Raw genomic sequence first — 15,645 nt, forward strand, 5'->3', positions numbered from 1 at the left:
AAATGTTTTCTTGTTGAGCCTTGGCTCACGGGTGCTGTGTGGTGTAGGTAAAGGAAAAGAAAAGCTTACCCAGCCATGAGTAGAGAACTTAGGCGGTGACGTGTACATATGCGACTGCTTGACCACCACGGCCAAGGTTTCTCAGGGGAACTAGGGTTAAACACTACTTTTGCCGCTTAGATCAGCGGTTTGTAACTTTTTAATTGTAATGATCATTTTGGACTGTAAACACTATTATGAGATCCCATGTACAATTTAACATTTTTAATAAAATATACATTCCTTTTGACCAACATTTTAACCCTAGCCCATTAATCACACTTAGACGCACGTTTATGGCCTAAAGACTTGTTTAGCGAGTTAAGCAATATTTAAATTACACAGTGTAATGGTCTTGGCTAACAAGGGCATTACACTAGGTCTACACAATCTATCAATCACTTTACTGGAAACAAATGAATGTGTAGCACCGGAGTCAATCAATATAGTATATGAAAAGCCAGCGCTAGAAAGCTGACCTGTCACTACTGAGGGACTAGCCTCAGCCTTTGCCTGTTTCAAGGTGAACACTCAAGTTGGAGTCAAGTTGTCCGCCTTCCGTGGTTCCTCTTTCTTCAAAGTCGTACAGTCTTCCTTGAGGTGTACAACCACCCTGCACAAGTAACAGCCCTTGGCCTGACATTTGCCCAGACGGCTCTTCCTGCATCTAGCACACTCCGGGTAGCTCCTCCATGTCTCACTACCTCCCTGGCGGCCACCCTGGGCACCCCGGCCCCTCTTATCAGGACCAACAGTGGTCAAGGTGTTAGGGATCTTCCTCTTTTGATCACTAGGGCCTTCGCCCCTACCAGACCCTGTAAATGGAGGCACTACCTTGCTAACATCCTGTCTCGCAGCATTCCCCCTCCAAATCTTGTTCTCTGCCTCCTCTGCAGCGAGAGCGTACTCAACCGCCTAGGCATAAGTTGTCTCCCCAGGTACTGATGTGATCCTCACATCTTAGGCTATCATAACATTAAGCCCTCGAACAAACCTATCCCGCCTAGCTGAATTTGTAGGCACTAGATCAGGTGCAAATTTTGCTAGCCTATCAAATTTCAGGGCATGCTCAGTAAATGTCATGCGACCCTGTACCAACCCTGTGAACTCATTCACCTTTGTCGCCCTAACGACAATACTCTAGTATTTCTGGTTGAACAAGTCTCTTAACCCGTTCCTACTCATAGTAGAAACATCTCGAGTTTGTGATGCTACCTCCCACCAGATGCGGGCATCATCACAAAACATATAGGTGGCACAGGCCACCCTGTCATTACCCTCCACCCTCATGAAGTCCAGTGTAGAGTCCAAGAACTTTACTTAGCTAAGTTAGATAGTAGTATAATAGTAATAATAATATTATCTTTATGACTGTGGATTTTTGGTTCAGACCGGGATTTAATTGGACACTCATAGTAACACTTGTAGATTTTTTAAGTTTAACCTATAGTTTAAGAATATTAATTTTAACCTAAGGTTTGATTAATATGACTAATATTGATGGTGATATTTATTATATTATAGGTTTAGATAGACCCAATAAGATAGTAACACTAGTCATATGTATGATTATTAAGAAATTATTATTTTAATGATAAAATAAGAGAAATATAAGACGTAGTCTTCACCAAAATCTGATAGGAGCATGATATTTGTCATAATTTTATTTATTTGTGGATTATGATGTAAATAGATTTTTCGTAACTTTAGGGTACTGTAACTTACGACCTGTTTTTGACCTAGTTATGTTATGAATTTCGAAAAATAGTATTTCTAGAAAGTTTTAGATAATTTAATTAGCTTTCTAACGGTATAAAGAGAGTCCAAATTTGAGTTCTACAGATCCAGATATGTTTATTTTACTAAAGGGGAGTTTAGAGTTACGAGATTTAGGGAGTTAGAAGTTAGGATTCTATTTGTTTTTATTATTTTAAAAATCAAGCTTTGAATCCTTAAATCTCTCTGAAAAATTTGACCAATTCCTAAGACTTTGGCTGAAGGATATTTAAATATTTTCAATTAAATTTATTATTTTTATTCAAAGCCAAAAAGAAGGTTTTTATTCCTAGAACTCTATAAATAGGACTTAACACCAAGCATTTTTCATTCATTCATCAAGCTAAGTTCAGAGGCTGCAAGTTGCTAGGTTATTGTGAGAGTGTAAACACTTGGGTTGGGGATTATAAGCTTAATCATTTTTAAGCTTACCAAACACTTGGGAAGTAAGGTTTATAATACATTTCGGTTCAAGGTTTAGATTGGTCATAAAGCATTCAAGGTATTCCAAAACTCTAGTTCATTTGGTATTATTTTCTTCAAGTTCTTATAGTTTTCTACTCAGCCCCTAACTTTATTCTTTATTCTTGGATAAGAAATCTAAGTTCTTGAGCATAAGGTTTTTGGTAAGTATATTTTGATAGCATAGTTCCTTTATCACTCTCATCCCCTTTTCTTCAATATATTCACCCTATTATAAATGGTTTTTAGGAGTGTTCCAAGGTCCCAAATCAGTTCTCATATCCCGATTATTTTGGTAAGGAAAATAGGATAAGATTTATGTGCTATATGATTTTATATGTTATCTTATGAATGTGTGTTATGAAAAATGCTATGTTAAGTATGCTTGTAGACTTTGGCATATGACCTATACAACTAACAAGCCCCAAATAGATTATGGGCATATGACTTGCTTAGCTAGCAAGACCCCACTAATCTAATGGGCATATGATTTGTTTAGTTTATGGGACCCCAAGTAATAATGGCCATTATAGTATGTATGTGACATAAGTGTTATAGTATGTTTTATGTTGCATTATGAATTTTTATGTATATGGTTATATGTTAGATTTTTCCTTGCTGGGCATTAGGCTCATTCCTTTTATGTTTATATGTGCAGGAAAATAGCTATAGTGGCGGGAAAGGTTCTTGGATGCTTGGGAATGTGTATTGAGGCGGAATGGATTCAAAGAGCCGAGAGTTTCGATTTGAGGATGAAGTCTTTATTATGGTTTTATGTGTATTTTTCTGCACTTATGTAATCTCTTTTTATTACAATTAAGTTATATTTTTCCTTTTTAAAACAATGGGATCCCATATCCCAACTTAAATTTTATGTAAGTTTGACCTTTGTTTTTACAAGTTTTAATAAAGTTATGATCTTTTCACTTGTAAGTTCTATTAAGGATTAAGGTCTATGTGTTTTTTTCATTAATGGTCCAAAGTCTAGAGTAGTTGGGTCATTACATCCAGGATGGAGGAAATCAAACTCATCCACTGTTCAACCTTAAGTGGATATGGTCCTCCTTCAAAAGTTGGAGGATGATGCTTCCTAAACATTTCATAAAGTGGCTCCCACCTGTTCCCAATCTCAGGAGGCTACATAAATGGTGCCACAAAAGGTGGAAAATTAGGTGTAGCACTCCCTGAAGAAGCCTGTTGCCTCAGAAGGCGAATATCTTCTTCCTAACTATGAAGTCTAGCTTGCATATCAGCAAGCAATTGCTGTAAGTTCTCAGGAACTAGCGGAGGGTTCTGAACCTGCTCATTATCCCTATCCTCAACTCCAATGTTGGCTAGTCGAATTGATCACCTTCGAGGCATAACTCTCCAAGTTTATCTGCAATCAACGACTTAGCTGGCCAGGCAATGATAATAGGTTTATAATCATACCACGGCCCAATGTCGAAACTCAACCAACAATACACAATCATAATGCAAACATGCATTTAAACAATTTTTCACACACAGTATCAATGCTAATAAGCACGCCTTATCATATTCACATAGCAGTTAAGGGCCAAGCCCTATCAGTATATCTCATGTTCCCTATTAAACGTGCAGACAAAGAATTTATATTTCATTTAAGCGTTCAAACATATAATCACATATATGGTTACTGAACCCACAGTCGTGCTTGTCTTTAGCGGCGAGTGTACATGCTCAGCCTGTCTTTAGGAACCCTTAAACATAGACTGCTCTGATACCAAGTTGTAACGCCCTAGGTAACCAAGACCATTACACTGTGTGTTTAAAATAGTGTAAGACTTGTTAATCAAGTCGCTTGAACATAAATGTGTTTCTAAAGTCAATTGATAGATTAGAGTTAAAATATTTTGATCGTAAAATGGTTTACTTTCATTAAAATAAGAGTTTGATACATGGAATCCCAAAAATAATGTTTATATGGTGGTTACAACCCTAAAAAATGAATACAACAACAACCAGCCTAAATGGCAAAATACAAATTTAAGCTCTAGTCCCTGTAAATCCCTCAGTCGTGGCGGTCAAGCAGTTGCCGATGTACACACCGTCTCCAAAGCTCTCCAACTAATGGCTGGTCCAGCTTTCCCTTGCCTTTACCTGCACCACATAGCACTCATGAGCCAAGGCTCAGCAAGAAAACCCAATCCAACAAACATAGATAACAAAGTGTATAGTAAACTTTATATCAACCAGTTCAATCAACAATATAGTACAAGCAATAAATTAGGCAACGGTAAACAGATTCTTTCAAACATATAATTCAATCTCAATACAATTAATTAGGGGTTAGTGCCCTTAGGCTGAGCCCATTAGTAATTTAGCTGATCCCGGCCCGCTTAGGTCGAGCTACGTTCAGTACGCCTAACATCAGCCTCGGCTCCCTTAGGCCTGGCTTTCATTTCAACATAACAAATATACATGTTACGAAAGACTCAATCGAAATCAGTACGAGCTAACCTGCGTATCTAGATATTTATAATCACAAATACATTTATAAGCTTGCATATATTAACATACACGGAAGTCTCAGTCCCATTCATAACATAGGTTCAATTTTCTTACCTCAAGTCCCGAGTGAAGGATGTGGAGCGGTCCTGAGCACGAGACTTAATCCTGAGCCCTAATGGTAACCCTAGTCACAAGTGACAATGGATAACTATTAAAATCTAATCCAATTACATGCTTTGGAATAAAATACTAGCCTTCGGGACCTAAATTCTACTAAATCGGGTAGTAGAATTCGTCTCGAGCTTTAGGTTTAATTCCTCGAGCCTAAAAACTAATCTTGGCTATGGCTGCCTAGGTGGGCCATGACCTGGCTGTAAGGGTTGCGACGCGCCCCAAGTCAGAGGTGCCAGCCTCTTGTCCCAGGGGGTAGGTGGGCTGCGACTTGCCCTCTAAGGCCGCAGTGCGCCCACAAGTCAGCAAGGGCCCCAGGGCCTTTTGGGTCACGTGGGCCACGACGCCCATGAACTAGGTCACGACGTGCGCCCATGAACCCAGAAATCCATGGGTTTTTCTGCATTCTTCCCAACTCAAAGCCTAGAATTCAACCTTGAACATATACCCAAGCCAATATTAGGTCCATAACTCTCAATATTACCTTACAAACAACACATATAGCCTATAATATCAGCTCAAACTTCCTCAAATCCTAAAAGCAGAAACTAACCCAATTATCCCTAAGCATGTCCAAATCCAAAAAGAATTTCAACATATTAAGACCTACAATATTACCTCAGTGATAGCTTAATTCCTCAGTTGTTCCTTGCCTACTCCTAGCTTCAATTCTCCAGTCCTCAAGCTTCAATTCCTCAGCCTTTTTCCTCAGCAATTTTCCTAAGCCTTCAAGTCACCTAAAGATAGAGAGAGAGGGAGAGAGACTTATGATATATTCTAACATACTCTAGAGGTTTAATCCATATATATCCTATACCACAAAGACCAAAATGCCCCTATAATAACTCAATCGCTTTTGTTGCCCATAAGGGAAAATTGATCATTTGTCCCGTTTCCCGCTAATTCCTCGAGTCGTCCTACAAATTCCCAATTAATCCTGCTATGCCCAACTAACTACCAAATACTTACCCATTACTTGATAAATCCCAAATATACGTTAAACTTCCCGAAATACCCTAGGCTCGCCCCGAGCCGGGTATTAAACCCTGCTATGACGAGTCCACTAATCTGCTCATTAGGATCGCCTCGAGCCATATACTGCAAACATATCCACATAATAATGTGGTCCCAACCATTTAACACATATAATCACAGTTATGCTCTCAGCGGGGAAAAATTTACAAATATTCCCTTGTAAACAGTAGCGGGCCTACACGCATATCTAATATCCATAAACATCCATATAAAATGTATTCATATTATCATATAAATAATGCATGCCACTTAGTCACGCATTTAATCAATTAATCACACATATATTCAATTGTGCCCTCCCGACACGCTAATAAAGGCATTAAACCCTATAAGAATTTTTGGAACGTTACAATTTTGCTCAGACTTTAATCTTCAAGACTGATTAGTGTCAATCCATTTTCACTTATATAATACAACATAACAACCAGAAAGATATGACATCACTAAAACTTCTTCAACCTGGCTGTAATAAGTATTATTTTCAAATTTCGCTACAGAGACTCCACTATTTTGAGTTTTGCGATTCTTGTCCCTGTCATAACACAAAAATCTAACTCCATTTACAACACACCCAGGTTACGAAGAACCAAAAGTAGAAGAGTCATTTGCTAAAGAGAATAACTCTTCATTCTAAAGAACCTGTTTGTCAAAGATGATAAATCTTATTATAAAACCAAGTAGGAAATTCATTTCTAATAGCATGTTTGATTGGTAAAAAATGTCTATGGCCATAAAAAGAAACATTCTTTTGTAAATGAATAGATGGTGTTGCCACATTTCATGTACATCAAGCATTATAACCCTGGTCAGTCCATCTAGAAAGGCTACTCCTTGCCGGGTAATCATTTATAGTCCACATCAAAGCTGCTCGAAGAGTGAAGAAACTACCATCGACTGCATCTCGAGTCTGCACACCGGTCACCCATAATTCTTTTAACTCATCAATCAATGGTATTAAGTAAACATCAAAATCCTTTCCTTGTGAATAAGGTCTCTTAATTAATAAAATCAACATGAAATTAGTTTCTCTCATGCACAACCATGGTGGCAAGTTATACGTCGTAAACACAACCAGCCACATACTATAAGAAAGACTCATATTACCAAAGGGATTGAATCCATCTACAGCCAATCCAAGGTACACATTCCTCAGCTCCATTGGAAACGTTGGATTATTTCAGTCAAAGTCCTTCCAAGCTTTCCCATTAGTAGTGTAACGCCCTGGTAATTAGGGTCTGTTACCAAGTGTGTTTAAAATCAGTGTTGGACTTGCTAAACAAGTCATTTGGACTAAACATGTGATTAAGCCATTAAAGGTTTAGGTACTAAAAATTTTGGGTCAAGTCATAAACATTTTCATTAATAAAAAACTTTGTTCTTTACATGGGATCCCAAAAAACACAAGTTTAAAAGTTGGTTACAACACCAAGGTTACATAATAAGCTGACCTAGGTGGCAAAAGTTGGGTTCAACCCTAGCTTCCTCGAGTATCTCGACCGTGGCGGTCGAGCGAACTGCATATGTACATGCCACTGCTATCACCCTCTAACTCATGGCTAGCCAAGCTACTCTTTACCTTTACCTGCACCACGAAGCACCTGTGAGCCAAAAGACTCAGCAAGAAAACATATTAAACAATTCAAGGAGTAATATATCTGACTAACAGTAATAACTAAATCTAGCTTACACATTATACAATTCAGCAACCATACAGTTGCATAAGTGCATGTCGCACTCTCTTTCAATATGTTTGGCATCCGAGTCAGTCAGGTGTTTGGCGCACCCCCAAGGTGGCCCAGCCATGGTGGCCTGCACTCCATGTGCATAATGCCAATCTCAGCTCATAAGTCGAGTCCTATGGGTCCTCGACTTATAAGTCGGGCCTCACATGCCCCCCGACTTATAAGTCAAAGCTTTAAGACCCTCGACTAATAAGCCGAGCTTCCGAGACCCTCAACTTATAAGTCAAGCCCTTCAAATCAGATATGCCTTCGACTAATAAGTCGATATCTAACTAGATATCACAACAATTTCCTGGTTTATAAACCGAGCTCCCTAGTCACAGCAGGCAATCACATATTCCATTTATCATACATATATACAGATACAATGTATTATAATACATTTAATCAAACATACACATACATAATCATAATCATGTGTATTCACAGGCCTAATGCCCAAATAAAGATTATACAAAGCATTTGGATCGAGCCTCAATCATGTATATCATATTCTGGGTGCAATTTTCTTACCTTCGGTTCAAGTGCAAGCTACCAACGAATGACTCTTGAGTACGATCCCTGATCCGAGCCCTTAGCGTTGACCTAGTCACAACCATGATAAATAATTCCTATCAACAACAAGCGAATAAAGGCTTTCGGACTGAGTCCTAGCCTTCAAGACATCGAATTCCACCAAACATGATAGTAGAATCGATCCCGAGCTCATAAGGTTGACTTCCCGCACTCAAAACCTTCTCGGGGTCTAAAAACCCCTTAAGAGCAGCGACCCGCCCCAAATAAAGGCTCAGCCTCCCAAAACATTAGACACGCGTCGTGGCCCAACCTAAGAGGCGCCGCAGCGCGCCCTCGTGACAGAGCCCTCATTGGCTCCCTTTTGTTTTAGAGGGCTACGGCACACCAAGAGTAGGGTCGCGGCTTGACCCCTTCGAACCCAGAATTCTAGGTTTTTCCTTTAGCCGAACCCAACAAAAAACAACCCAATCACACTCAAATCTTTAATTCAATCCCCATAATCAGTATAACTCCCTTCCATCAACAAAACCTAACTAAATAGTTGACTAAAACTCATCAAGAATCCCAAAATTCACTCTCCTAACTCACACACATGCAAACACCAAAGCTTTTAACAAAATCACAGAAGTATCACGAAGAATTCGAATTAAAACCCTTACCTCTGAGATGATAACACCCTTGAGCTAATCCCCAAGTTTCACAAGCTTAATCCTTCAATTTCCTAAGCTTTGTTCTTCAATTTCCTCAAGATTTCCAAGCTTTCAAGAAGAGGGAAAGAGTATTATGGGAGAGAGAAAGATGTTCTGTTTTGTGATTACTCTGTTTAAGTTTTCCCTCACCTGAAGAAACCTCTAACTTAAGCCTCTAATTAGGCACAAATGACCTAAATGACCCTAGGCCAAATCAATTTTTCCAAAGCCGTTCAATGGCAATTCTGTCAATTGCCACTTCCCATAAATCCCCGAGTGTTCCTCTAAATCCCCAACTATCTCAAAATAATAATTATATAACTCCCATTACCCGATAAATCTCAACAATGTACTAAATTACCAAAATACCCTTGACCTCACCCTGAGCCGGGTATTTTACCTCGTTGTGAATTTTCCGCTCACTTGCTCACCCGGATTGCCTCGCGTAGAATAACCCAAATATATCCACATAACAATGTGGTCTCAATCACACAAACACAAATTTACAATTATACACTCAGCGAGTCAAATTACTAAAATGCCATTCTTATAAGAAACAGGCCCACATACACATTTAATATTTCTAAACAGGAAAGAATAATTATATTATAATATAATTCACATAATGACATGCTCATGCTATATTAACATGTAATTAAAAAAATTATTTCCTCCCAGCCCCCTAATCCAGGCACTAAGCCATATTAGGGAATTCGGGATGTTACAAGCAGGATGACGCAATAAACCATATTCTTTTATACATTACCCTTGGTGTTCTTGCCCACCCACCGATCCTGCCCACAAACAGGACATTTGCTTTTTCCAGCATGTTCTTTCCAAAACAGTGCACAATCATTCTTGCAGACATGGATTGAGTTGTAGCCCAATCCAAGTTTACGCAACCACCTTTTCGCTACATAAAGCAATTTTGGAAGCTTATTTGGGGCTGGAAATGCATCATGTAACAACTCCAGCATTCCATCAAATATTTTGTTGGGAATTTTGTTGAGGTATGATTATTATGGTGTAAAATTTAATTTATGATATATGCTAATTTAGACTTTAATGCTAGTTTATGTCAGTTTTATGATATAAAGGGCACTTTGGGCATGTGGTTTTAAGGATTTTAGCACAATCATTCTCTTATCTCCATTTTCAAGGTAAGATAATTTGGTAGATATTTATGATAGAATATGTATGTGTGATATGTATGTATGGAATATGTATGGCTAGTATTGTAGGGACAAGAGGGATTTGTACGTGAGGTAATGTGGCTCTGGTTTGCCTATTATAGTTATCTCTACCCTTATAACTTTCTGTTTCATTATTATGTATGTAAGGATATCCTTAGTCTTTCCTAGGTTCACTTATGGGTTATGCTATGATGTTAGTAAGGTTTCTGTATGATTGTGTATGGCTACGTTTAATAGGTATTTGTATGCGATATAAGACTTTTTAAGTAAAATTTTTGCTAGGTATTATGTGATTGTTTTGCTTATGTGTTTGTATGTATTCCCTTATTGGGCTTAGAAGCTCACTCCTTATATTTTATGTGTGCAGATAAAACCAAGTAGAATGTTAGACTGATGAGTGCAAGTTGATTCCAACTAGCAATGAGTGTATTAGTGAGGATCATATAGCTGATGGTGGTCAAAGGGAACGCATGATTTTTATTAGTTTTTATTTATCTTAAATAAGATATTTATAATGTTGCTTTATTTTACATTATTTTATGAATTAAAGATTCTAAAGTATGTTTTCTTTCGACTGGGTATCCTATTGCATTGTTTATAATAAAAAGGCAACATTTATTATTATTTTTCAATGCTTGAATTTATTATGTGATTTTATTGAATAAATACGGGTGTTACAAATCCCCTTGAGTCAATGCACTGCCTAGCTCTTTGAAGAAAATTCATCACACCAGCTTCATACTTATTAGATAATCGATCTGCCAAATTAATCCAGCTCTTGTTGATTGACATTGTATGTGTGTAGCACTGCACGAAACACTTATTCATCAAACTTACAACCAATATGTGTGTTTGTCCTGACCCACATTTTCACTCCCTTTTTATTAGGGTAAAGAACTTATCCCATTCAGATTTAGTATATATATAGTGTGATCTACACTCATAATATCGTTTCATATTTATAAAAATTTTGGCAACATCTCCCCATAGTTCTAATAAGTGTGTTGTAACAATGCCATATTCTACTCTCTTTGTAAAATTGACACTCATTTTATAATTATTAGAAAAAAATATCGTTATTGAGCAAAGTTCATTGGGGCCTTATCAAAACATGCAATATGGGCACAACATTATAAAATAAAATATAGTGTCTTTTATGCAGTTTTAAAAATAGAAAGATTAAGTTTGACTGTAACATAATAAAACATGAAACATAAAACAAACAACTCCATAAGTATTCTTGGCGTTAAACTAGATCGTTTAATCTTTCATGGACACCCCGCGACATACATGCCTAGATCTTGGAACGCCCCACATCACAGTGTGTGCCACATAGGAAACCCAATGCCTATTTGAAAGGGGGAAAGTAAGGGGGGCGGGGGGTGAGCTAAAAGCCTAGTAAGGAATTATAAACAAGATACAACAATTCACATAAGCACACACTACTACAAAAATGGTCATTTGGGACAGTTCCCAACTGCCATAATTGATTTTTTGTGTCACTTTTGAGACATAGTCTATGGCGAGGAGAATGTAAAGGTAACCAGAAAAAGGTGGAAATGGTCTCATAAAGTCTATCCCCCAACAATCGAATATTTCTATTAAAAGAATTGGGTTTAATGGCATCATATGTCGTTAGGATAGAGCACCTAATTTCTGACACCTTTCACATGATTGACATAAATTGTTAGTGTCTTTGAACAAAGTGGGCCAATAAAGACCACACTGTAAGATTTTTGCAGTAGTCTTTTTCATAGAAAAATGACCACCACAAGCTTCATTATGAAAAAAGTTCAGGACACTAAAAATTTCATCATCTGGAATAAAACGTCTCATAATTTTGTCGGGGCAATACTTAAAAAGATATGGATCGTCCCAATAGAAGTTACGAACCTCGACCAAAAATTTACGTTTATCTTTTGCACTCCATGCAGTTGGAAGTTCGCCAGTGACTAAGTAATTGACGATATGAGCATACCATGGCAACTTAGTGACTGCGAAGAGATGTTCATTAGGGAAGTCATCTCGAATGATTGGGCCATCAGCGGAATCAGAAAATTCAAGACGAGATAAGTGGTCCGCTACCACGTTTTCAACTCCTTTCTTTTCCTTTATGGTCAGATCAAATTCCTGTAACAGAAGGATCCACCTAATTAAATGCGCCTTAGCATCCTTTTTGGAAAGGAGATATTTTAAGGCAAAATGGTCCGTAAAGACTGTGATAGGTGAACCAATCAAGTAGGAACGAAACTTGTCAAGTGCGAATACTACAACAAGTAACTCTTTTTCAGTAGTAGAATAGTTCATCTGAGCACTGTTAAGAGTTCTACTTGCGTAATAGACAACGAAGGGCTTCCCTTCCCTTCTTTGACCTAAGACGACCCCTAAAGCATAATTGCTAGCATCACACATGACTTCGAATGGTAAGTTCCAATCTGGTGGCTGAATGATAGGGGTGGAAGTGAGTTTTGCAATAAGCGTTCGGAAAGATTCCTCACACTTAGGTGTCCAACTGAACAAAACATCTTTTGCTAGGAGGTTTGACAAAGGGCGAGCAATTGCTGAGAAATTTTGTATGAACCTCCTATAGAAACTTGCATGCCCAAGAAAAGATCGAATGCCTTTAACAGTCTTGGGGGTGGGCAACTTTGATATGAGTTCAATCTTTGATTGATCAACCTCAATTCCTCGTTTCGACATGACATGCCCCAAGACTATGCCTAATGGCACCATGAAATGACACTTTTCCTAGTTGAGTACCAAGCCTTTCTCTTTGCAACATTTAAGCACAGACTCTAAATTGAGAAGGCTTGATTCAAAGGAAGCTCCAAAGACTATCAAATCATCCATGAATACTTCCATACATTTCTCGATCATATCACTAAATATGCTCATCATGCATCGCTGGAAAGTGGCTGGAGCATTGCACAGGCCAAATGGCATACGCCGGAAGGCAAAAGTACCAAAAGGACAAGTGAATGTGGTCTTATCCTGATCTTCTAGGGCAATCTCGATTTGGTAATACCCTGAATAAGCATCGAGAAAACTATAGAAAGGATGACCCGCCACACGTTCCAATATTTGATCGATGAATGGAAGTGGAAAATGGTCTTTACGGGTGGCTGCATTTAACTTTCTATAATCAATGCACATGCGCCACCCAGTTGTGACCTTGGTAGGTACAAGTTCCCCTTTTTCATTTTGTACCACTGTTACCCCTGATTTCTTGGGAACAACCTGAGTTGAGCTGACCCATTTATTGTCAGCAACATAATAGATTATGCCCGAATCAAGAAGTTTCAAGACTTCAGTCTTAAGTACTTCCTTCATCGTTGGGTTCAATCTTCTTTAAGGGTCACGACATGGTATAGCCCTGTCTTCCAATTGAATGTGATGGGAGAAAATTAAAGGACTAATACCTTTGATGTCAGCTATCATCCATCCTAATGCATCTCTTTGTTCTTGCAATACATTGATGAGTTGGCATTCATGTACGACATTGATCTTGGAAGATATTATGACAGGAAAAGTGTTGTCAGCTCCCAGGAAAACATGCTTAAGACGTTCTGGAAGTTGGGCCAACTTTGAATGAGGAGCTTTTTCAATGGAGAGTTTGGTGTTTCTCGATCTTGACGGAGTTCCTCAAAGATTGGATTCCAAAACATGGTTCTTCTAGCCTGTGAGTGTTTGACGATTTCAGGTTGATTTTAGAGTCATCAGGCTCAGATTTTTCTGAAATTTGGAAGAGGTGATTAAAATGATTAGATGTGTATTTCTCTTCAACCTCTTCCGAAATAAGTGTATCGATCAAATATGATTGGAAACACTCATCGTTGTCAGGTGGTTGTTTGCCGATGTGGAAAACATTCACTTCCAGAGTCATGTTCCCGAAAGATATTTTCATGAGACCATTCCTATAGTTAATGAGTGCATTTGCTGTTGCGAGGAAAGATCTACCGAGATTGATGGGAATTGTGGACTCTATACTCACTTCAGATTGAGTATCCAAGATGAGAAAATCAACAGGGTAAGTGGATTTTTCAATTTGAATCAGAACATCTTCTACTATCCCCCGAGGTTTCTTAATTGATCGATCGACCCATTGTAGCACCACAGATGTGGACTTGAGTTCTCCTAGACCTAATTGCAAGTATATTGAATATGGCATGAGATTTACACTTGCTCCTAAGTCTAGAAGGGCTTGACCAAATTCCTGCTCCCCGATTTGGCATGAGATGGTGGGACAACCACGATCTTTGTATTTAGGCGCTGTCTTGCAGTCAATTAATGAGCTAGCTTGTTCTGCCAAGAATGCAGTTTTCTTGACATGGTGGTTTCTTTTAACGGTGCACAAATCCTTGATAACCTTGGCATAAGCTGGCACTTATTTGATCACATGCAACAATGGCAAGTTGATCTTCACTTGTGTTAAAAGGTCTAGGATTTCACCATGATTTTCCAGTACATTGCTAGTGGATTTCAAAGCTTGAGGAAATGGCGCCTTTACTGGAATGCTTATTGGCACATCATCCTCTGGAGCGGGCATTAACGTACTCGTTGTCTTAGTTAACGGTGAAACCGTACTTTGACCATTGCGAGTAGTGATGGCATTAACCTCTTTGAATTTTGCATCTGCAGAAGAGCATGTTTGTGCCATGTGTTGCCCTTTTTGATGGATTAGAGGTTGAGCGGGAAGTCTACCATGCTCTTGAATTGCCAAAGTAGTGTTTAGCTTTGTCATTTGGATTTTTATGTCTTTCATTTCCTTTATCATTTGTGTGAAGCAAGATTTGAGCTTTTGAGTTGAGGCTATTTGTGATTGCGCAAGCATTTGTAAAGTATTCTCAAGAGAATTACTTGACTGCATGTTATTTTGAGGAGCAATGTATGCTTTTGGCAGTTGTTGCTACTCATGCCTCCATTGGCTTCCAGATGCTTGGTTTGAATCCTTCCAGATGAAATTTGGATGGTTGCGCCAACCAGGATTGTAAGTGTTTGAGAAAGGGTTATAAGGCTTCTTGTAATCCCCTAAAGCGTTGCATTGTTCCTCATTTCCTCCTCTTAACTCACCAAGAGTTGGGCACTCTTGCGGTTGATGTTCCGACCCTCCACATATGAAGCATGGATCTCGTGTCTCTACCTTTGCAGCCATATGGATTCCTCTACCTTCTTGAGATTTGAAAGCCTCGAATTGTTGTCTCAATGATTCAATTTGGCTTTTGACGTTGTCCTCTTCCCTCAATTGGTAGATTCCAGTTGATCGTGGCTTGTCCATAAGACTCGGTCCATTCCATGTGTAGGACTTTTCAGTGAGATCGTCGAGGTACTCGAAAGCTTCATCAGGATCTTTTTGAAGGAATTTGGCATTGTACATCATTTGTACAAATTGTCTTTGTCCGGTTGTGAGACCGTCATAGAAATAGCTAATCAGACGCCAGCTTTTGTATCCATGATGTGGGCATTGATTTATCAAATCTCCAACCTCTCCCAGACCTGATGGAAAGTTTCATGGTCTTTCTGGATGAAGGTAGAGATTTGCCTCTTAAGGCT

General features: G+C 38.6%; 1 long non-coding RNA gene and 1 other non-coding gene across 2 annotated transcripts; both read left to right on the plus strand.

Moving 5' to 3' along the window:
- Nucleotides 1-2,164: 2,164 nt before the first annotated feature.
- On the plus strand, nucleotides 2,165-3,064 carry LOC133783922 (uncharacterized). The gene is made up of 3 exons (XR_009871027.1): nucleotides 2,165-2,441; nucleotides 2,527-2,572; nucleotides 2,936-3,064. It is a non-coding gene; the product is annotated as an uncharacterized LOC133783922 (long non-coding RNA).
- A 12,475-nt stretch (nucleotides 3,065-15,539) lies between these two features.
- Nucleotides 15,540-15,645, plus strand: LOC133787438 (small nucleolar RNA R71). Its single transcript, XR_009872460.1, has one exon. It is a non-coding gene; the product is annotated as a small nucleolar RNA R71 (small nucleolar RNA).

Source organism: Humulus lupulus, chromosome 6 (assembly GCF_963169125.1).
Source record: "Humulus lupulus chromosome 6, drHumLupu1.1, whole genome shotgun sequence".
Taxonomy (NCBI): Eukaryota; Viridiplantae; Streptophyta; class Magnoliopsida; order Rosales; family Cannabaceae; genus Humulus; species Humulus lupulus.